General features: G+C 36.0%; 1 long non-coding RNA gene across 1 annotated transcript in view; it reads right to left on the bottom strand.

The window, feature by feature from the left end:
• The window catches only part of LOC116560905, a 79,563-nt gene extending 62,959 nt beyond the window's left edge, over positions 1-16,604 (bottom strand). The window contains exons 1-4 of the long non-coding RNA XR_004273199.1: positions 16,368-16,604; positions 14,718-14,836; positions 4,282-4,335; positions 3,155-3,237 (exon numbers count right to left, since the gene is read on the bottom strand). This is a non-coding gene — a long non-coding RNA (uncharacterized LOC116560905). The remainder of the gene's footprint in view (positions 1-3,154; positions 3,238-4,281; positions 4,336-14,717; positions 14,837-16,367) is intronic.
• Between the last annotated feature and the right edge of the window lie 6,744 nt (positions 16,605-23,348).

Here is a 23,348-nt window from a genome sequence, read left to right as displayed (position 1 = left end):
TTTTTTTTTTTTTTTTTTTTTTTTTTGAGACGGAGTCTTGCACTGTCACCCAGGCTGTAGTGCAGTGGCGTGATCTTGGCTCACTGCAATCTCCGCCTCCTTCATTCAAGCAATTCTCCTGCCTCAGCCTCCTGAGTAGCTGGGACTACAGGCATGCACCACTACGCTGAGCTATTTTTTATTTTTGTATTTTTAGTAGAGACAGGGTTTCACCATGTTGTCCAGTGTGGTCTCAATCTCCTGATCTCATGATCCACCCGCCTTGGTCTCCCAAAGTGTTGGTATTACAGGCATGAGCCACTGCACCTTGCCCACTTTGGCTTTTTGAATTGCCAGAGTTCTTGGGCTGATTTTTTCTCATATGGGAGGGTTAGTGTTCCTTTAAGTAAGGTGTAAACTGAGAATAGAAAATTGGCTTCATTTCTGCATGTTTTCATATGGTCCAGGAACAGTGCAGGGTCTTGTTGGCTGATTCTTGCCGTTTGTTTCATAGTGAGAGATATTAGCAATGTATTTTTGTTGTAGTAGTTTGTGCTACAATACAGTAGATGATGCTTAAAAGTCATGGCCAGTAGATCACCTTTTACTCAGCCAAGTGACTTTTTTGTATTTCCTGGCATGTGTATTCATGCTCTTCCATGCTGTGGAAAGAGAGGAGATCCCCTTACCAAGTCAGCTCCTGGGCATTGAGGGAGCCCCTCTAATCACTGGCACTGTACATTCGCTTATTTTGTCAAGTGTTTGGGCATGGTGCTTCCTCAGGCAGAGGCAACTTTCAGGGCCAGCCCTGAGAGGAAGGCACACTCCACTCCCATAGCAGACCGCACAATCCTGACACTCAGCTTTTCTGGTGCTCTTACAGTGCTGGCTCCTTTTCTGCTCAAGTGCTGTTCACAAACCTCAGCTTGGCAATTCCAAGCTACCACCACAGCCTTGGGGGAAGCTCAAACTTTTTGTTCCCTCCCCAGCTTGGGGGCAGCAGGAGTAGGGACCACTGAGGAGGCAATGTCAGAATATTTGTCAGTTGCTTCTGGGGTCTCCAGCCCAGAGGAACATGGAATCATGGCTAATTGAAGTCATCAACCAAGGGTACAGAGACTGAACTATGGGCCCAAGCCAGGGAGCTCTGCCTGGTAAAGAGTGAGGGCACAAGGGCTCACGGAAACACAGTCTGGTCTCCTCTCCTTAGGGTAGCTTCAGTGTGCTGGAGGTACAAGCAAAGCAATCAGGCTCTTTGTTCCTTCCCTAGACTTAGAGGATCCAGAGCTTGTAGTGCAGCTGTGGCAATGGCAGAGTGTTGGTTAGTTGTCTCTGGAGCTCCACCCAGCTGCACTGGGGCCCAAGCTGGGAGGCCTTGCATCATGAAGAGAAGCAGGGACAGGGACTCAGGACTCATGTAGAAAACAGTCTGGCCACCTTTCTGTATGGCAGCTGCAGTATGCTGGAGACCTGTGACAGTTCTTGGCCTCTTTGCTCTCTTCCCAGCCTGAGGGCAGTAGCAGCAGGGGCCAGGTGGCAGGGGCCACTTGGATGTGGAGCACCATCCAAGAGAAATACAGAGCTGCCACCAGCAAGAGTACTTAGGCAGAGGTAGAGTAGCTACAGTGGGGTCTTAGGCCAGTGGACCTTTCCTGGTGGGGTGCAGCAGAGGTGAGTCGTTTAGTCCATCTACTTCTCACACCACAAATGCAGCCTTCATCCAAGGGGCCTGTGAGAGAGCCTGACCTCTCTTGTTGGCAGGGCTACCATAGCAGCTGCTTGGGTGCCCAGAGATCTAAGAACCACGGAGCCCCACCTCGGCTTGAGCAGTGGGTTTGTCCAAGCTCCAGGCAGATCTCTGTGTCTGTCTAGAGGTCAAGGGCATCAAGGAGGATCTCCTGTCTCCAGGATTGCAAAGATCATTGGCAGAAGTGTGGATTCCCAGGAGCTCTCACTCACCCCTTCCCCACGGCAGGGAACCTTCTCTAGTTCTGCGCCAATCCTGGGTGGGCAGCTGTCCCACCTTGCTCCTTTCTGCACTCCATGGGTTTCTGTTGCTCCCTTGATGAATCCCAGCATGGCCTCCTGAACAATCCACTGGAAGACCTGTTTCCTCTCTATGAGAGTGGTGCACACTAGCTGCTTTATAAGCTAGCCATATTGGCACATTTTTCCAATAATAAAGAATTTTAATGGAACAGTTTATATAATTCTAAGAGAGCTAAGACTCATCACCAAATCCCTAAATAAAGTCATCTGTTTTCAATAAGTGTTTAAAATTAGTATATTTATGATTCATAGAAGAATTAATGTTGGGATCATTTTAGTATTCAATGAATTTATAGCCTAGGACTAAACTTACACTCTCCTCTTGCATTATACTAGGTGTTTTGTTAAATTGCTGCTATAACAAATTACCACAAACTTAGTGGTTTAACATAACACAAATTTATTCTCTTGTAGCTCTGGAGTTCAGCATTTCAAAAGGAGTCTTACAGGACTATGATGAAAGTGTTGGTAAGGTTGGTTCCTTCTGTAGGCTCCAGGGGAAAAGCTGTCCCTTGACTTTTCTAGCTTTTTTATCACCTAGGCTCCTGTCTTTTTTGAAGTCAGCAGTTGCTTCCATGCTTCTTCTCACTCTCCTGCCTTCCTCCTCCCCATGTAAGGAATCTTGTAATGACTTTGGAACTATCAAAACAATACAGCATAACCTCCCCATCTCAAAATGCTTAACTTCTTCACATCTGCAAAATGCCCTTTGCCACTTAAGGTAACATCATCTCAAATTCTGATAATAGAGGCATGGTATTTTAGGAAGGAAGGCTATCATTCTGCATACCATATAGATAAAAGTGAATTTTATTTTAATTCTGACAAGAACATCATATTTTTTAATAAAAGAATTAATCTTTCAATTATTCTATTAAGCATACTGTCATATTTCAAATTATTTTTTCTATTGTGACTGTATTTTTCAGTTTTTTTCTTCTGATTATTTCAGTTAATATGTAATATAAATATAATTCAATTAATAGCAAAGATAGTAGCTATTTTAAGTTGATATATGACTTCAAAAATTTTAACTGTGTGCACCATTTTTATTGTGTTTTAATAACAATGTATCAATTTTTGTAAATTACTACCTTTTTCAAGGGAAGAAACCTTAGTAACTCACCTCAGAATTTTTCTTATTGTTTGCAGCCAAATCACAACTTAGCCTCCACTTCAGATACCCTCTTCTTAACATTGGAACCCCATCTTTAATAGCATAAAAAATGAAGTGTTACTGTTAATTATTAAAACCTCACAGAAAATTCAATTTGGTTAAAGTCATTCTATGCATTGGGTAGTGATTCTTTAAAACTTGACCGAAAAAATTAAATGTAGAATTTGGAGATTTTTTTTTTTCAATTCAGACATATGATGATGTAATGAACATTCTCCTGTTAGAGCTGCAAACAATAAAATATAAAGGAAAATGTAGCTTATTATTTCGGAAGGAGGAGAAAGTAAAATGGTTTATCACTAAGCACAGTTTTATAAATAAGACATTTAAAATGTAGTGAGATTTTTATCACTTTCCTTAAAAGAAATGGAATCTACCTCCTCTATTAACCACTTGACTCCATCTCATTCAAGCATTATACATGAAAGAGTACACAAAGGACAGAGCTATCAAATTAAGGTGTTTTAATATTCTTCATGGCTCACTGCTTGGAAGGCAATATTACTGTTTCTATTAGGGAGGAGGAAAACCATATAAGAAGAAGTTGTTCTCCTTATTGTTGATGCTAAGACTATTTGGGATTATTTAGATTTCTGCAACTCACATTGCTGGAGTCGAATAGTCCTCTGGCAAATTAATTAATTAATTCCAAAATGAAATCTAGAATTTGCACACACCCTTCCCAAAATGACACTTACCTACCACTCAAACAATTATCTGTGACTGGTGTAAAACTGTGCCTAGCTTAATATCAACAGTTCATTTTAAAGAAAACTTTATTTTTCCATTGGCAACAAGTTTAAAATCTATTATTTCTGAGATAAGATTCCTACAATTGTAAGAACTTTGTCCCATATTAATAGAAGCATGTATTTAGGACAACTGATATGTATAAGATATAACATGATACTTCAAATGCATTTTAATAATCAATTTCCTTTAACCTTTCTTACTTTCCCCAAAGGAAGACAAGGCACTGATTTTCCTCATGTTTGTTATATATAAGAAAAATAAACTAAGAGACATTAAGATTAGGATTAATTTGCATAATATCACACAATAAGGTGAAGACTCACCTCTCAAATGCTGATATTCTGTCTTATGTTCTAGTCATTGTATCACAGTAGTCTCTGGGAAATGTAATATTATTGTCGGTATTTTATGATATACAATATGTAAAATGGAATGCAGAGAGTTGAATGGTGGTTGTCAAGGGCTGGTGGGGGCTCAGAATGGGGAGATGTCATTCAAATGATGCAAATTTTCATTTAGGAGAAATAAGTTTTTTTGGGGGTCTACTATACAGCAGGGTGCCTATAGTTAATAATGACACATTACGTAATTGATTTCTAAGAATAGATTTTAAATGTTCTCAACACACACACACAAATTAAGTACCTGAGGTGATAAATATGTTAATTGGTTTGATGTAATCATTCCATAATATATACATATGACAAAACATTTCATTGTACACCATAAATCTATACAAGTTTTGTTTTCAACTTAGAAAAAATAAAAATAAAAAATAAAGACACATGTATAAACAGATAGCCTATTGTAAGGAAGTAGAGCAAAGTCACTGAAAACAGATCGCCTCACCTTAAATCCCCACCGGCCCATGTTTCATCATGTGAGAAATGATTTTATGCTACCTATTCCACAGGGTGTTTTGAAGAATAAATGAGTTACAATGTTGTAAAGTAATTTTCTGTGAGAGCTCTATCAGTGTTAATGAACATAAAAATATTCTATTGTCTGTACATGGAAGACACTAGGTATTAGCTGCATAAACTCTCCAACATGGAGTGTTAATTCAGATGATGAATTACTATATTTGTCATGTAGAAAACATTCTAGAAATGCAAGGAGTAAAAGAATAGTAGAAATTTTGGAAAAGCAAACTTCTGAGTTCCTTTGTAAAATTCTGTGAATCACTGCTTTGTAGAGAGTCATACAGATATTCTCTCCTAAACCAAATATGTTCTTTTCCCATAAACTGCCATTCCATATGTGGCAAATCTGTATCCAACTTGCAATTTAATGGAGTGGCTAAATGTGCATGCTACCATAAGCCTCAGCAGATAAGAAGAGAGTTATAGTTAATTTGTGAATTCCTGTTGTAGCAATTTCAATACTACAACAGTATGCTTTAGTATTTACATGAATTTACATGATTTTTTTCTAAGTCTTATTTACTGACATATGGATAATGTGACTTCATTGCAAAGATTTTCCTAAAATATCCATTTTCGTATTTTATATCATTTCCAAGTTTGCAGACTATGTATTCTATCCTGTTGAAAATCAATTCTCCATATTTGCTTTCGTGTTCATAGAGAATGAAATTCAGAGAGAAGGAATTAAGTCTAAACCAAGATAAATTAGATGCATCTTTTCCTCTAGGCAGTGGAGCAAATGCAGACTGTAATTTAGTCACAGAGCATCTCTAGAAAAAATTACCATTTGTAAATATGTCATAATCTAAGAAAAGGTAGATCCACGATAGTGTTTTACAACTTTAATACTATCGTATGTGTGCACAAATTTATGAACTGGATACACTGTGTTCTCTGCTAGATTCACAGTTTCATCTATGCTGCAATTTTCTTTCTTTCAATACAAACTAAAGAATGATTAGGCTAGGCCAACAAAATACAATTATCTACTGTGAACTAACTGCAGTGCCCCATTATCATGTTGGCGCCTTGAACAGAGGTTAGAAATTTTTCAAATTGTCTTATTACTTTGTTGAAAAAAGAAAATTAATATCTAAGCTGATATAAAAGAAAAAGATACCTATAAATTATTGACAATGGAAGATCCCTGTTTAAATTTGCAAATCTACATTATGTATAAAGCAGAATAGTTTCCATTTTCAAAAATAATTTTTGATAGCTGATCAGAACAAAGTAGTTTTCTTGCTTTCTTTTTTGGTATTTTTTTTCTCACCATTATTCTTGTAATTTTCCATTGTTCATAGTTTTGTTGATTTATTACACACATATATCTCTTTTAAAATAAATATAATGAAGGATAAATATTATATAACAAATTCCATACACTTAAACATTAAACTTTGACAATGCAACAGACATACATTCCTTTAAAATCACTACCAAATTCTAGACACAGAACTCTCCTCCAAGAAGTTCTTTATTCACCTTGGCTTTCTATTCCTCAGGCCACTCATTCCCAGACAGCTATGAACTAGTTTTTCACTCTAGATCAATTTTCATTTCTAAAATTTTACATAAAGTTTATACAACATAATTTATTTTTATTTGATGTCTTCAACTTCAATTTAACATGATTTTAAGATCCATCATCATAGATGGCCTATGTATGAGTAGTCTATTCCATTTTATTGCCGAGAGGTATTTCATTGTATAGATATATCACAATATATCACAATAGTTTTAGCTATTTACCAGCTGATGAACATTTGGGTTGTTCACACTTTTGACTATTGTTTAAAAAAAAAAAAAAAGCTGTTCAACACCCGCCTATGAATGAGAACATGCGGTGTTTGATCTTCTGCTCTTCTGTCAGTTTGCTGAGAATGATGGTTTCCAGGTTCATCCATGTCCCTACAAAGGACACAAACTCATCGTTTTTGATGGCTGCATAATATTCCATGGTGTATATGTGCCACATTTTCCCTATCCAGTCTATCATCAATGGGCATTTGGGTTGGTTCCAGGTCTTTGCTATTGTAAACAGTGCTGCAATGAACATTCGTGTACACGTGCCCTTATAGTAGAAAGATTTATAATCCTTTGGATATATACCCAGTAAAGGGATTGCTGGGTCAAATGGAATTTCTATTTCTAGGTCCTTGAGGAATCGCCACACTGTCTTCCACAATAGTTGTTGAACAATGAGAACACATGGACATAGGGAGGGGAGCACTAACACACTGGGGTCAGTTGGGGGGAAAATAGGGGAGGGATGGTGGGGGGTGGGGAGCTGGGGAGAGATAGCAAGGGGAGAGATGCCAGATGTAGGTGATGGGGAGGAAGGCAGCAAATCACACTGCCATGTGTGTACCTATGCAACAATCTTGCATGATGTTCTTCACATGTACCCCAAAACCTAAAATGCAATAAAATAAATAAATGGGGGGGAAAAAGCTGCTGTGAACATTTGTAAAAAATAGTTGTGTAACTATATTTTTTATTTATTTTTAGGGGTAAATGTCTTTGAGTAGAATAGGTGGGTTATATGGTAGGTATATATTTACTTTTATTAGAAACTGTTAAACTTTTTAGTATGATTGGACAATTTATATCACCATTTATGTGTAGTAGATTTTTAAATTTCTACATTTTTGCTACCTTTGACTTTTACCACTTTTTAATTTTTGCCACTGTACTATGTATGTATGTAATTGTGACTTATTTTGAATTTCCATGGTCATTAATAATTTGACCATCTTCATCATTTATAACATTTATAAAGTATATTTTCCTTTAGAAAGTGTATTTTCAAATCCTTTGCTCATTTTATTGGATTTATTTTTAATTTGTAAAAGTTTTGTATTTTTCTCATATGTTTGTTGGCCTCATGTATCCCTTCTTTTGTAAAGCATCTGTTCATATCCTTTGCCCACTTTTGAATGGGCTTGTTCGGTTTTTCTCTTGTAAATCTGTTTTAGTTCTTTGTAGATTCTGGATATCAGCCCTTTGTTAGATGGGTAGATTGCAAAAAAATTTTCCCATTCTGTTGGTTGCCAATTCACTCTAATGACTGTTTCTTTTGCTTTGCAGAAGCTGTGGAGTTTGATTAGGTCCCATTTGTCTATTTTGGCTTTTGTTGTCAATATTTTTGGTGTTTTGGTCACAAAGTCCTTGCCTATCTATGCCTATGTCCTGAATGGTGTTGCCTAGATTTTCTTCTAGGGTTTTTATGGTGTTGGGTCTTATGTTTAAGTCTTTAATCCATCTGGAGTTAATTTTAGTGTAATGTGTCAGGAAGGGGTCCAGTTTCTGCTTTCTGCACATGGCTAGCCAGTTTTCCCAACACCATTTATTAAACAGGGAATCATTTCCCCATTGCTTGTTTTTGTCAGGTTTGTAAAAGATCAGATGGTTGTAGATGTGTGGTATTGCCTCTGAGGCCTCTGTTCTGTTCCATTGATCTATATCTCTGTTTTAGTACTAGTGCCATACTGTTTTGATTACTGTAGCCTTGTAGTATAGTTTGAAGTCCAGTAGTTTGATGCCTCCAGCTTTGCTCTTTTTGCGTAGAATTGGCTTGGCCATGCAGTCTCTTTTTTGGTTCTGTGTGAAGTTTAAGGTGGTTTTTTCAAGTACTGTGAAGAAGGTCATTGGTAGCTTGATGGGGATAGCGTTGAATCTGTAAATTACTTTGGGCAGTATGGCCATTTTCACAATATTGATTCTTCCTCATCATGAGCATGGAATGTTTCTCCATCTGTTTGTGTCCTCTCTTATTTTGTTGAGTAGTGGTTTATAGTTCTCCTTGAAGAGGTCCTTTACGTACCTTGTTAGTTGTATTCCTAGGTATTTTATTCTCTTTGTTGCAATTGTGAATGGAAGTTTGTTCTTGATTTGGCTCTCTTTAAGTCTGTTATTGGTGTATAGGAATGCTTGTGACTTTTTCACATTGATTTTGTATCCTGACACTTTGCTGAAGTTGTTTATCAGTTTCAGGAGATTTGGGGCTGAGACAATGGGGTTTTCTAGATATACAATCATGTCATCTGCAAAACTGGTCATTAGAGAAATGCAAATCAAAACTACATTGAGATATCCTCTCACACCAGTTAGAATGACAATCATTAAAACATCTGTAGACAACAGATGCTGGAGAGGATGTGGAGAAACAGAAACACTTTTACACTGTTGGTGGGAGTGTAAATTAGTTCAACCATTGTGGAAGAAAGTGGCAATTCCTCAAGGATCTAGAAATAGAAATTCCATTTGACCCAGCAATCCCATTACTGGGTATATATCCAAAGGGTTATAAATCTTTCTACTATAAGACACATGCACAGGAATGTTATTGCAGCACTGTTTACAATAGCAAAGACCTGGAACCAACCCAAATGCCCATTGATGATAGACTGGACAGGGAAAATATGGCACATATGCACCATGGAATACTATGCAGCCGTAAAAACAATGAGTTTGTGTCCTTTGTAGGGACATGGATGAACCTGGAAACCATCATTCTCAGCAAACTGACACAAGAACAGAAAATCAAACACCGCATGTTCTCACTCATAGGTGGGTGTTGAACAGTGAGAACACATGGATTCAGGGAGGGGAGCACTACACACTGGGGTCAGTTGTGGGGAAATAGGGAAGGGGCAGTAGTGAGTGGGGAGTTGGGGAGAGATAGCATGGGGAGAAATGCCAGATATAGGTGATGGGGAGGAAGGCAGGAAATCACACTGCTATGTGTGTACCTATGCAACAATCTTGCATGTTTTTCACATGTAACCCAAAACCTAAAATGCAATTTAAAAAAAAAAAGTTTTATATATATTCTCTATAAAATCTAGTTGTCTATATGCATGTTGTTAATACTTGTTCTTATCTGTGGCTTGCTTTTTAATTTTGTTAGTCGTATATGTCAAGGAGAAAAATATGTCCTTTTTGAGAAAGTCCAGGTCAAGGCCACACAGATACTTTCTTACATTTTCTTCCAGGAGTTTTATAGCATTACTCTTTACATTTGCACAAGTGATTTATTTTGAGTTTGTTTTTGTATATCAACTTGAAATAAGGTTGATATTTGTTATTTCCTTAAGGATATCCTACTGTTCCAGTAAAATTTGTTGAAGACTATCCTTTCACATTAAATTGCCTTATTGTCTTTGTTGTAAATCAATCAACCATATATGTAGTATGGATCTAACTTTTGAATTTCTTTCTTGATATATATCTATTCATATACATATATTTACATATGTTCTAATATGTATATCAAAAATATTTTATTGTCAGCATCAACAAAACGCAGCAAGCAACAACAGAAAATTCACAAAGTCCAACAACAATAAGAGATTACCAAGCATCCAAAAAAAACGAATATATCTATAATCAGGAGACAAATCAATTAATAAAATGGAGCAAGAGATACACAGACAAAATTTGAAGACAGTGATGTTAAACATCCAATATAAATATGCTCCTCCTTAAGATAGGGATTGTAGAGGAAAACAATCATGAGGAAGTGGTAAATGAGAATTTTTTTAAAAAGAAAGACCCAAAATAGAACTAGATATGGAATAACAAGGTAATAAATGAAAAATATGCAAGATGGGATGAGCAACACATTAGGCAGTGCAGAAAAAATGATCCCTGAATTTGAAGACAAAATAATAGAAATTACTCATATTGAACCATTTACAAAAATAATGAACATAATATACGGAAATATGCTGATCTAGTGTTTATGTAACTGTAGTCCAAGAATGCAGTTGGTGGAGAGGTGAGAGGAGTAAAAAGAAAATATTTAAACTTAATAGCTAAAATTTTTCCAAATTCAATGAATAATATAAGCCCACAACTCCTATAAGCCCAACAAACACCAATCAGGATAAAAATTAAAAATGCCTTTCTTTCGCCAAGTATGGTGTCTCATACTTATAATCCCAGAACTTTGGGTGGCTGAGGTGGGTGGATCACCTGAGGTCAGGAGTTCAAGACCAGCCTGACCAACATGCAGAGACCCCATCTCTACTAAAAATACAAAACATTAGCCGGGCATTGTGATGCATGCCTATAATCCCAGCTACTCCAGAGGCTGAGGCAGGAGAACCACTTGAACCTAGGAAAGTAGATGTTGCAATGAGCTGAGAGAGCGCCATTGCACTCCAGCCTGGGCAACAAGAGAGAAAGTCTGTCTCAAAAAAAAAAAAAAAAACAATTGCCTCTTTTTAAACAGTGAAAGCAAAAGAAAGCCTTTTATTTATTTATTTACTTTTGGGACAGAGTCTCACTTTGTCACCCAACCTGAATTACAGTGGCATGATCTCTACTCACTGCAAACTCCACCTCCCAGGTTCAAGCAATTATCACACCTCAGCCTCCTGAGTAGCTGGGTCTGCTGGCAAGCACCACCATCCCCGGCTAATTTTGTATTTTTTGTAGAGAAGGAGTTTTGCCATGTTGGCCAGGCTGGTCTCGAACTCCTGACCTCAAGTGCCCACCTCGGCCTACCAAAGTGGTGGTATTACAGGCGTGAGCCACCGCGCTTGGCCAGAAAGCCTTTTTAAATAAACACAAGTGTAAAGATTTCATTTCCATCAGAACTCAACTATAAGAAATGTTAAAGGAAGTTCCTCAGGCAGAAGGAAAATGATACCAGATAAAAATGTAGAGCTACTCAGGAATTGAAGAATAACAAAAATTATAAGAATGTGGTGAGATGTAAAACAAAGTTTTTCTTGCCTTAATCTCTTTAGAAGATAACTGACTAGTCATGTTATTGTTGGCAGGAGGCCTCGATTCCTTGCCACATGGTCGTCTCTATAAGGTTGCTTGAGTGTTCTCACAACTTGGCTGTTAGTTTCCCTCAAAGCAAGTGATCCAAGAGAGAGTATGTGAGGAAGAAACTGCAATGCCTGGTATAACTCCATCCAAAAGTCGTATGTACTTTCACTTTCACCACATTCTAGTCATTGTATGTGAATCATGAAGTTCATGATTTAGGTGAGAAAAATCTTTTGAAGAGAGTAATGTCAAAGAATGTGTAGACGTATTTAAAAATCACCACAGGTTTGTGAGTGTTTAACAGCTGAAAGTAATAAACTGTTTTGCTTTGGAGAAATTACACATTACTCATCTATCACCTATGCATGATGGGACTATGAATGCAGCAGCTCCACTCACTCCCAGACTCATGGTAACCTAGGAGAGACCACTAGACACTGAGGAAGTAAAAGTTTGATCAGTGATTTCACAGCACCTGCTGTTTTTGTGTACCTGCCATGGGTCTTTTCTGGTAACTTATTGCTCCATTTCAGGGCCTAGAGTGATCAATTCAGGCATAGAGGCATAAATAATCGTAAATAATGCTGAGCAATCACAGATCACCTCTATCCTTCTATGTAGAGTATTGGTCTTCATGTCAGACTCCTTAGATTGGGATCCTGGGTCTATCACTATGGAGATGGATAGCCTTGAGAAAATTACTTAAGCTTCTTTGTGTTCCAGTTTCCTCCTATCTAAAATTGAGATTAAAAAATATACTACCTTTCTCACTGGGTTGTTATGCGTATTAAAAGAGTTAAAATGGGTAGTTTTATATTTATGCTTATATGTATAATTGTACTTATATTTATAATTATTTATAAAATTCATATATATTTATTTTTATATATTTATATTTACATATTTTTAAGTGTGACTTCAGAGAGGACCTGAATCTGTGACTATTGGCATCTGATTTCTTAGACATACTGAAAAAAGCTTTTGGAGGAATAAAACCCAACAAAAAGAATGAAAATTAAAAGGTAGTACCAATATCATGATTTGAACCCCTGAATCCAGATGTGCCTGAATCCATAAGTGGACTCCACTATTGAGAAAGCCAATCAATTTCCTTTCTTATCACCTAAGTTAATTTCAAATTTGAATTTCAAAGGATTCTGAGAAACACGGTATATAAAACTAGTAGCACTGCTCTTATACAGCATGAGTCACCAAGAATGTTGACTTACGTTGCCCACAGCCATTATAGTATATACAATTTTAATAAAGGGAAAACCACATATGCTAATAAACTTTGAATGGTAAGTGATGGTCTTAGTATCCAGGTAGGTGAGCTGGAATCGGGGAATTGATGTGAAATTCTCACTTACTGGGTCATTGTTTAGGAAGATTTTATCTCTGTCCTGAAACAGGAAGGGTAGTTCAGATGAAGTGAGGCCTAGTCAGGTGCCCAGAGGAAAAAGAAATTATCAAAAAATAAATGCCAAAAGTTACACTAAAAAGGGTAGGGACAAGGGTAAGTGAATGTTGGTATTAGAGAATTATTAAAAAAATCTTTACCTTCTTTAAAATTTGGCTTAAAAGTTATATGTAATTTTTGTCTATTTGAAAACACTAATAAATTATATTAACCAATTCCCTATCCACCAATTTCTTATCCTGCACACCTCAATTTTATACCAAAATATTTCTAAAGTTATTTTGATGCAGTGAAGAATTTTAAACACCTATTATCTTAAGTTTGCAATACTTTTTGGTTTATTATTACTTAAGACCATAAAAACTGAAACTTGCTATAAAATACATGACTATTTTTCCTTCGAAATTATGCGTGAATGTGTATATTGTATATGTAAGTGTATATACAGATTCATATAATGATGTATATGTTCTCTTAACCAAACAATTTTCTGATATATTCTCTATTTTTTGCTGAAGCTTACTTTAAAAAGTGGTATGAAAAGTTACCATTGAGACAATTCATTGTGAAAAAGAAAAGGAGAGGAAACCAACTGAATAATTATCTTCAATAGAAAATAAAATTATTATTTACTTCCTGGTGCTCCTAAAAGATATAACATTCATTTGTTCAAACAATGGAAATTAAATGACAAAAGAAGAGTAATATGAATGCTATATTTTTTATAAAGGAAACACTTTTAAAAATCAATTGCTATGATATTAGCAGCAAATCTTCTTAGTTATATTCTGAGGAGAAATTGAGAAACGATCACTAATGCTAATAATGAAGAACATAAAATGAAATTAGACTGGCTTTGAAGGGACAATAGCAAATGCCTTTGAGTCCACCGTAATTTATTCAATTAAGTCACAGGCAAAACATAACTAAAGTCAACCACTGATAATAAATACAAAGTGTCAAACAACATCTTAAAAATAAGGAATGTTTCAAAATATTGATGTAAAATATTTTGACATCTGGCAAATGATTGACTTAATTTTTATTATTTGCTCAAATATATAATCCTCATGTAGGGAAAGTTTTCATGTCATGATTTTATCAATATTATTTGTTAGAAGCACACAATCATATTACTTGTTGGTAGCAAGTAGATTATAAAAGTGTAAAATTAGAGTTCATAGATATAGCCTGGTACTGTGGTATCCCATTCCTTTGAACATCACGGCAAATTTAGGATAAATATTTAAAAGTAGCAATTTTGTAAATTGAAATAATGCCAATTTTCACTGCTCTATTTTATTGATACATACTCTAATTACTCTTTATTATCCATGCCCTGGGCCATGTTTTGGAATTCTAAGCAACAGAAGTTAGTAGGTTTACGTTGGCCTTAAACAGATTTTGCATTTGAAAAATTTAATCCAGGAAAGGAATTTAAAGAAAGAATAAAAAAATGACCCATTTATTCTGAGCTTGAAAAAGGCACATCATGCAGAGGAGAGCTGGATGCAACCACAGTGAGAAGTGACTTATATTCATACCACATGCTAATATTTCAGATTTCACTGATGTCTTTTCACAGTGAAAATAGCCCACACTCTTGGCCTCATGTCGAGTAACACACCTGGTAGTGGGAAGAAGATCTTGAAGCAGATGAACTGCTACATTGCTCATAGCAATCGCTCTGTGGGGAAGCTGTGCTCATTTTGAGCTCTGCTGTGGATGAAAAGACAAACCAATAACCTGTGGAAAGTCAAAACACACACAAAATTAACCTTGATAGGCCCATAATGGAGAAACCAATCAAAAGACAATATATTAGCCAGCATACTAACTCTGATTGATTCAATATGCTTTCTCTAACAAGGCATTTATGCTCCTTGTTAATGTAACTGACTTGTTCCCTTTGCTCCAAATTTGAATATTTATAAAGCAAGTCCCTTTAAAAAATGTTTTATATCTTTTTTCTCAAGTGTTACATTAACATCTCCCATAGGATTTTACATATTTGTTTACCCCTAGTTCTTCATAATCATTTAACCTTTATGTATTATTATAATCATCATTACCTTTAATCATATTATTTTCTTAACAAATAATTCTTCCCTAATATGATCGTTATATTAGTATTTTCCTAGTAAATTATCAGTATCAAAAACGATATCAATACATCCTAGAATAACCATCCTATTCTTTAAATGCCTCTGAAAAACAATTCTATATGCTCATTTCCAAATTTTCACATTCATAAAATTCTTTCACATTCATAAAGTTCTTCCTTTCATCAAACCTAAACTGTTCCTATTTCAAATTACATCGATTTGCTGTGGGTCACTGGAAATAGGCAACTATTGATTACGTTTTCTGCACAGTGAATATTAAGGATGAAATTGTCAAGGAGACATTAAAATGTGACGTCTTGAATCATAAAGACAGAAAACATCTTGAAAGTTCATTGCCTTATCTGGAAGTCAATATCGAATTAACATCAGGAAAACTAACAATTACTTCCTGATTAATACTCCAAAATATAAGTAACAAAATTTGGTCTTTGTTTCTTTGTTGCAATAACATTATGGTAATTTTTTTGTTTTAAATTAATTATACCATCTTACACTCTCGTGTTTAATTATTGGTAAGTTAGTTTATATACCTGTCCTTTCACTAACTCAGTAGTCTTTTCCTTATATAAAACAATCTTATGTATCTAACCAATTGGAATATTATTTATAATTTTTTGAGCAAGAGAACACAGGAATATTATTGATGGTGTTTTCCTATATTTTTCAATGGTATAGTAATCAAATTTTAAATGACTGTATATATTAAACCTTAGTTTATTTAACAAACACATTTATTGCACTGGCCATGTACCAGGCATAATTATAAGTGCTTTAATAATATTAATTCATTTAATCTTATTAACAATAAATTATATTCTAATCACAATATTAATGTTGAGAAGTATGCCAAGGTAACACTGCATATAATATAATAGTAGAGTTGGAATTTGAACCCAGATAGCCCCAGTTCCAGAGTCAGTTCTCTTACCCACTGTTTCATGCAATCAAAAAGGAAAGGGAGGGAGGACACTATGAGAGGATGGCTATGGCAACATACTTTTTGAATCTCATAAGCATACAGGCAGCAGCTGGATAGTAAAACACACAAAACAACTAGATCAAATGTCCCAAAATTATAAGCAACTTTTACAGCAAATTGAGAAGGCAAGATATTTCTACAAACTTCGAAACACATATGATTGAGCACCAACCATCACAATCACAAGACCCACATGACAGCAGCCTCTGTGCAGGACAAAGCAGAAAAAGCAACAAGGTGTCTTGTCACAGCATTCCAATTTGAAGACAGCAGCTGAACTGAGAGTGTTTTTGCCAAATCCAGTATGAAATGAGTTGAGAAGTCCACAGTAGGATAACGAGAAAAAACTGGTGCAGTTTGGCTCTTTGAAAATCTTAAAACAAACGAGTTAGGCTTCAAAATGACCTAAAGTAAAATTAAAATTACTTAAGAGATTAAAAAAAAATTCAGGAATGACATGAAAGAAAACCTGAGAGGTATATTAAGAGAACTCAGGAAAAAGAAATTTTTTTAAAAATCCAACTTTTCAGAAATAAATTAGAGAAACATAAACACAATAGGAAACACTTTAAGATAAAGGTAAAAGATAAAAAAGAAGAAACTTTTTAAAATTCAGAAGTAAATGAAAGAAGAGATTTAAAAAATTAGAAAGTGACAACTATTGAAGATAGGCAAAGGAAGAATTTTCAATAGACAGTAACAGCCCAAAGGATGAAAGAGGAATAAAAGAAAAAGAAAATGACACTAAAAATTTCAATTCAGAAAAACTTCCTAATATAAAGAAGAGTTTTAAATTATGTATTAAAAGAGCATATCGGTTGGGAGCGGTGGCTCACTCCTGTAATCCCAGCACTTTGGGAGGCTGAGGCTGGTGGATCACCTGAGGTTAGGAGTTCAAGACCAGCCTTGCCAACATGGTGACACCCCATCTCAACTAAAAATACAAAATTAGTTGGGCGTGATGGCACGCGCCTATAATCCCAGCTACTCGGGAGGCTGAGGCAAAAGAATAGCTTGAACCCAGGAGGCGGAGGTTGCAGTGAGCTGAGATCATGCCACTACACTCCATCCTGGGCAAAGAAAAAAAGAAAAACTCCATCTAAAAAAAAAAAAAATCACTTAACATATGTAAGAATATGGTCCCACAATGACCAATGTCACGAAATATGGGGCTTCAAAAAAACAGAAAAATTTTTTGATATTAAGTTAATTAATTAATTAATCAAGAGAAAAGTACTAGTTTATCATTAGTCTCTTTGACAATGACATTTAGCCCCAAAGAAAACAGAGTAATATAGTCAAGATATGCAATGAAAACAAATGAAGATTTTAAACTCAGCAAAACTAAGTTCAAACTATTATCAATATATAAGAACTTAAAGTTCAAACTATTATCAATATGTAAGAGTTTAAAAAATATTGTTCCCTTGAGCCATTCACAAGGAATTTACTAAAGGCTGAACTTCAGACAACTAAGATGACTAGAAAACATCACTATAAGGATGAGTGGTGATAACTAAACTTATGGACGTTTATAGATGTAAAATTAATGACAGTTGTCACGGGAAGGGTATTGTTCGAATAGCTATGTGCCCTGATATTTTTAAATGATGGAATAAGTAAGAAAATCTTTTATGAAAAACTACTTTCACTGTTTTTATTAATTATATTAGCAGTGGAATATTTATATTATTATTATAAGATTATTGTGTGTCACTGCTGTATAAAACAAGTGAAACAAGTGAGTAATTATCATCACTTATGATCTCAAGAATAAGAGTTTTTCAAGTTGGAGAAATATAGATGGAATGCAGAGTGGTTAAGCTAAAAAGAAAAAGAAAAGAAAACCTGCATTGAACTGGAATTATCAATATGAATCATGCTATTGGAATGCTAATTTTTATATTTTGCTGACTACCTAGCATACTGAACTCCCAGATTATAGTCTTACATTACCATTTATTACTAAAAGAAGGTGAGGCTGTATGGGGATATGGCTGATTCCAGCACTGGAGCAGGGAATGTGGAAAACCATATCAGACATCAAGGAAGCCATTAAAGGCCATTATAATCATGTCAAAATGACGCAAAAGCTAATTTCTAGAGGCTTTTATTATCCAGTGATAGACAAACTATTTCATAATAATACAACATTATTGGTTAATATTGAAGGATAATAGACAACCTATTAATTCTCTTGAAAATAGATATATAGAAGGGCAGAGTCAAGCATTTATCATGCCTTTCCAATTTGAATTTTCCAATGACTAGCCAAGTACAAGAGGAGGGGATGTGTCTCTTCATAAAAGTATTTAATTAACAAATTAAGAGAAATAATAGAGGAATATGAGATATTTAATTCCTCAATTAATAATAATAGAGGAAATTCCCCAGTGAATTAATAAATTGATGCATTAGAACCACTTCTGATAATGTCACAAAAGAGATAAATAGACATAATTTGCTATCTATAAAATTCAGATTATGAGATATTCTCTACAGGGCAAACTGTTTTTCGGCAGACTATAAAAAGTCTAAAAATAGCAAAATTTTAGTGCTGTTAAATTAAGCTATCTAGAAATTCTCACTTAGATGTAACATTATAAAGAAACGTAGGGAAGTGGTAACTAAAATAATCAGGATAGTGATTACTTTGGGGAGGGGAGAGAAGGTTGGAAATGGTATAGGAATTCTGAGGACACCTCTGGGTAGCTGGCAAATTTCTATTTATCAACTTGCGTGGTAATTACAAGGGCATTCACCCTAAAATATTTCATTGAGCTATAAATATGTGTGTTTTCTATATCTGCATTTCATTTTCTAGTCAAAAAATAAATAAATAACACTGATTTTTTTTTTTTTTTTTTTTATTTTTGGTTGGGGGTTTTTCTCTCTTTTTCCCCAGGCTGGAGTGCAATGGCGCGATCTCGGCTCACCGCAACCTCCGCCTCCTGGGTTCAGGCAATTCTCCTGCCTCAGCCTCCTGAGTAGCTGGGATTACAGGCACGCGCCACCATGCCCAGCTAATTTTTTGTATTTTTAGTAGAGACGGGGTTTCACCATATTGACCAGGATGGTCTCGATCTCTTGACCTCGTGATCCACCCGCCTCGTCCTCCCAAAGTGCTGGGATTACAGGCGTGAGCCACCGCGCCCAGCCCTGATTATTCTTTAATGAAACATTCACTTAGACACACATGTATTTTTCAAGTGTATAACTTTAACTCAAAAATAGCTACTTTCTATATTAAATCTTATTTGGGGCATAAGAATTCATCTGGTATATCAAGCCAAATATCAGAAAGTCATTGTATATGTCATGTTCCTCTCATGACAGTTCTAATTTGGCTCTTCTGCTCTCTTAACATTTCCACACATATCTCCCTTTCTTGTCAACCCCGTCAACAATTCCTCCTTCCAGAATTCTAATGCTTCTTTCTTATGTGATAGAAATTGCCTGTTATATAATTACTACGTTCTGATTGTCTTCTACCTTATTCTCCATAAAACTACCAAAGTGATATTTTAAAACTTAACATTAGTAATATTATCGTTCATGATGAGGATGTCAAATGTCGTTTAAAGTACATGTAGGTTTTCCTTTCTCTTGGTAGAACTTAAATACATAAATACGTATTTTGCAAACTTTCAATTAACACTATTTTAAAGCAAGTTTAATTCAATCATTGGATGAAGTAATAGTACCAATTCAATGAATAGAACAAATACACAAGGGTCTAATGTTTCAAAGAAAATTGAATGATATTCTTCAAGTTACAGAAATTTGCCACAATTGAAGTTTATTATGGCATTTGTTATATTAGAAGCTGACCATCTAATTAAGCTAAGTTCACTGTAGTCATAGGGATCATCAAAAAGATTAAACTTTAGGTCTAGCCATTCAAAAGAACTCCAGTGTGCTTGCAGTGATTATTTTATTTTTTCTCTTAAGATGACTAGTAGAGTTGCAGACAAGACTCACAGAGTCACAGATTATTCCATTTTCAACTGGAAAAATACTTGAAAGGCCTAACACTCTCATTTCACAAATATTGACTTTAGGGAGAGACATTGGAAGGGTTGCTCAAAATTCTAGCACTAGACGTGACAGATAAGAAACCAGTTCTTTCAACTCTCAAAACCCACTCCCCTTCCTTCAGTATTGATATGGTCCCCACCTAAATCTCATCTTGATAATTCTCAGGTGTTGTTCCATAATTCCCAGGTGGGAGGGACCTGGTGGGAGATAAGTGAATCATGACGGGGGTCTTTACTATGCTATTCTCATGACAGTGAATAAGTCTCACGAGTTCTGATGGTTTTATTAAGGAAAGTTTCTCTGCACAAGTTCTCTTCTCTTGTCTGTCACCATGTGAAACATGCCTTTCACCTTCCACCATGATTGTGAGGCCCCACCAGTCATGTAGAACTGTGAATTCATTAAACCTCTTTCTTTTATAAATTGCCCAGTCTCAGATATGTCTTTATCAGCAGCAGGAAAATGGTCTAATACAGTAAATTGGTACCAAGAGTGGGGTTCTGCTGTAAAAATACCTGAAAATGTGGAAGCGACTTTGGAACTGGATAACAGGCAGAAGTTGGAAGAGTTTGGAGGGCTCAGAAGACAGGAAAATGTGGAAAAGTTTGGAACTCCCTAGAGACTTGTTAAATGGCTTTGACCAAAATATTGTTAATAATATGGACAATGAAATCTGAAGTGGTCTCAGATAGAAATGAGGAACTGGAGCAAAGGTGACTCTTTATTATATTTTAGCAAAGAGACAGAAAGCATGTTGCCTCTACCCTAGAGATTTGTGGAACTTTCAACATTAGAGAGATAATTTAGGGTATCTAAGGAAGAAATTTCTAAGCAGCAGAGCTTTCAAGATGTGACTTGAGTGCTGCTAAAGGCATTCAGTTTTAAAAGGGATACAAAGCCTAAAAATTTGGAAAACTTACAGCCTGACAATGTGATAAAAAAGAAAATCCCATTTTCTGAGGAAAAATTCAAGCCAGCTGCAGAAATTTGCATAAGTAATGAGGAGCTGTATGTTAATCACCAACACAATGGGGAGACTGTCTCCAGGGCATGTCAGAGAAATGTATGGCAGCCTCTCCCATCACAGTCCCAGAGGGCTACAAGAAAAATAAAAATGGTTTCGTGGGCAAGACTTGGAGTCCCTCTGTTGTGTGCAGTCTAGCCACTCCAGTCATGACTAAAAGGGGCCAAGGTGCAGTTCAGGACTTAGCTTCAGAGGGTGCAAGCCCCTAGCCTTGGCGGCTTCCATTTGCTGTTGAGCCTGCAGTGCACAGAAGTCGAGAACTGATGTTTGGGAACCTCTGCCTAGATTTCAGAGGATTTATGGAAACACCTAGATGTCCAGGCAGAAGTTTTCTACAGGGTAGAGGTGCTCATGGAGAACCTGTGCTGGGGAAGTGTGGAAGGAAAATTTGGGATAGGTACCCCCCCACAAAGCCCCCACTGGGGCGCTACGTAGTGGAGCTGTGAGAAGAAGGCCACCATCCTCCAGACACCAGAATAGTAGATCCACCAACAGATTGTGCCTAGAAAAGCCACAGACACTCAACACCAGCCCATGAAAGCAGCTGAGAGGGAAGTTGTACCTTGCAATGCCAGAGGAATGGAGCTGTCCAAGACCATTGGATCCCATCTCTTACATCAGCATGACCTGGATGTGAGACATGAAGTCAAAGGGAATCATTTTGAGCTTTAAGATTTGACTGCCCTGCTGGATTTTGGATTTGCATGGGACCTTTAGCCGCTTTGTTTTGGCCAGTTTTTCCCATTTGGAATGGCTTTTTCTACCCAATGCCTGTACCCCCATTCTATCTGGGAAGTAATTAATTTGCTTTTGATTTTACAGGCTCACAGGTGAAAGGTACTTGCCTTATATCAGATGAAACTTTGAACTGTGGACTTTTGAGTTAATGCTGAAATGAGTTAAGACTTTTGGGAACTGTTGGGAAGGTATAATTGGTTTTAAAATGTGAGGACACGAGATTTGGCAGAGGTCAGGGCAGAATGATATGGTTGGGCTGTGTCTCCTCCCAAATCACTTTTTGAATTGTACCCCCCATAATTCCCACATGTTGTGAGAGTGACTTGGTGGGAGATAACTGAATCATGGGGTGTCTTTCCCATGCTATTCTCATGATGGTGACTAAGTCTCATGAGATCTGATGGTTTTATAAAGAGCAGTTTCCCTGCACAAGCTCTCTTCTCTTGTCTGTCACCATGTGAGTCATGCCTTTTACCTTCCACCATGATTGTGAGGCCTCCCCAGCCATGTGGAACTGTTTGTCCATTAACATCTTTCTTTTTGTATGTCCCAGACTCAGATATGTCTTTGTTAGCAGTGGGACAATGGACTAACATAGGTATCAAAATAGAAGAGTTCAGGGTATCATTAGAGCAAACCAAAGTTTCCAAGAGAGAAGCCAATCTATCTTAAACATGGAGGCCTTCCAAATCACACATTGAATGGGATGTGTGAGGGAAAAAAGAGGATTTACTAGCTTAGTTCAATCCCAGCCCTGATTTTGATGTACTTTAAGGTAGCAGAAGACATCTTTTACCCACTGAGTTTTTCAGAAAATATGTTACTGAGTCAAACAGTTTATCACCATTTATTTCATTATATTACAATAAATTGCATATTTTTCATAGAGTGAGTCAAGACAATTTCAAATCATAGTTCTCATAAAGATGTAAATTAGCACAACTTAACCAAAGGAAACAAAGATTTTCAAATTTATAACACAAAATGATTTTTGAGCAAACAAGGAAGGAAATATGAATAAAGATTATGGCCATCAATATAGAGGTTAAGAAAAGGAAATCTAAGTTAGTCCCCTAACTTTTCATGTCACGGGCACGGAAAAAGGAGATAAAGACAGTATCACATCCAATTTTTGCTCTTTAATGTGAAGATTACATAGAGGAAAATTTTAGATTTTAAATAAGAAAGTTTTTCAAACACTAAAAATTGTCACAAATCAGGTTTTACATATAAAATTGTTTCTATTTCCTATCATTCAACAAAAAGAGCATAGTCTTTAATTTTTTTCTCTGTAAATAAGATTTTGTTTTTTATAGTGAATTAAGAGTACCTGTGTCCCAAGCCTAGAATTAT

Source organism: Sapajus apella, unplaced genomic scaffold, assembly GCF_009761245.1.
Source record: "Sapajus apella isolate SASKATOON/1434 unplaced genomic scaffold, GSC_monkey_1.0 scaffold27, whole genome shotgun sequence".
NCBI lineage: Eukaryota > Metazoa > Chordata > Mammalia > Primates > Cebidae > Sapajus > Sapajus apella.
The sequence above is the reverse complement of the archived record's forward strand: the minus strand, read 5'-3'. Positions and strand labels throughout refer to the sequence as shown.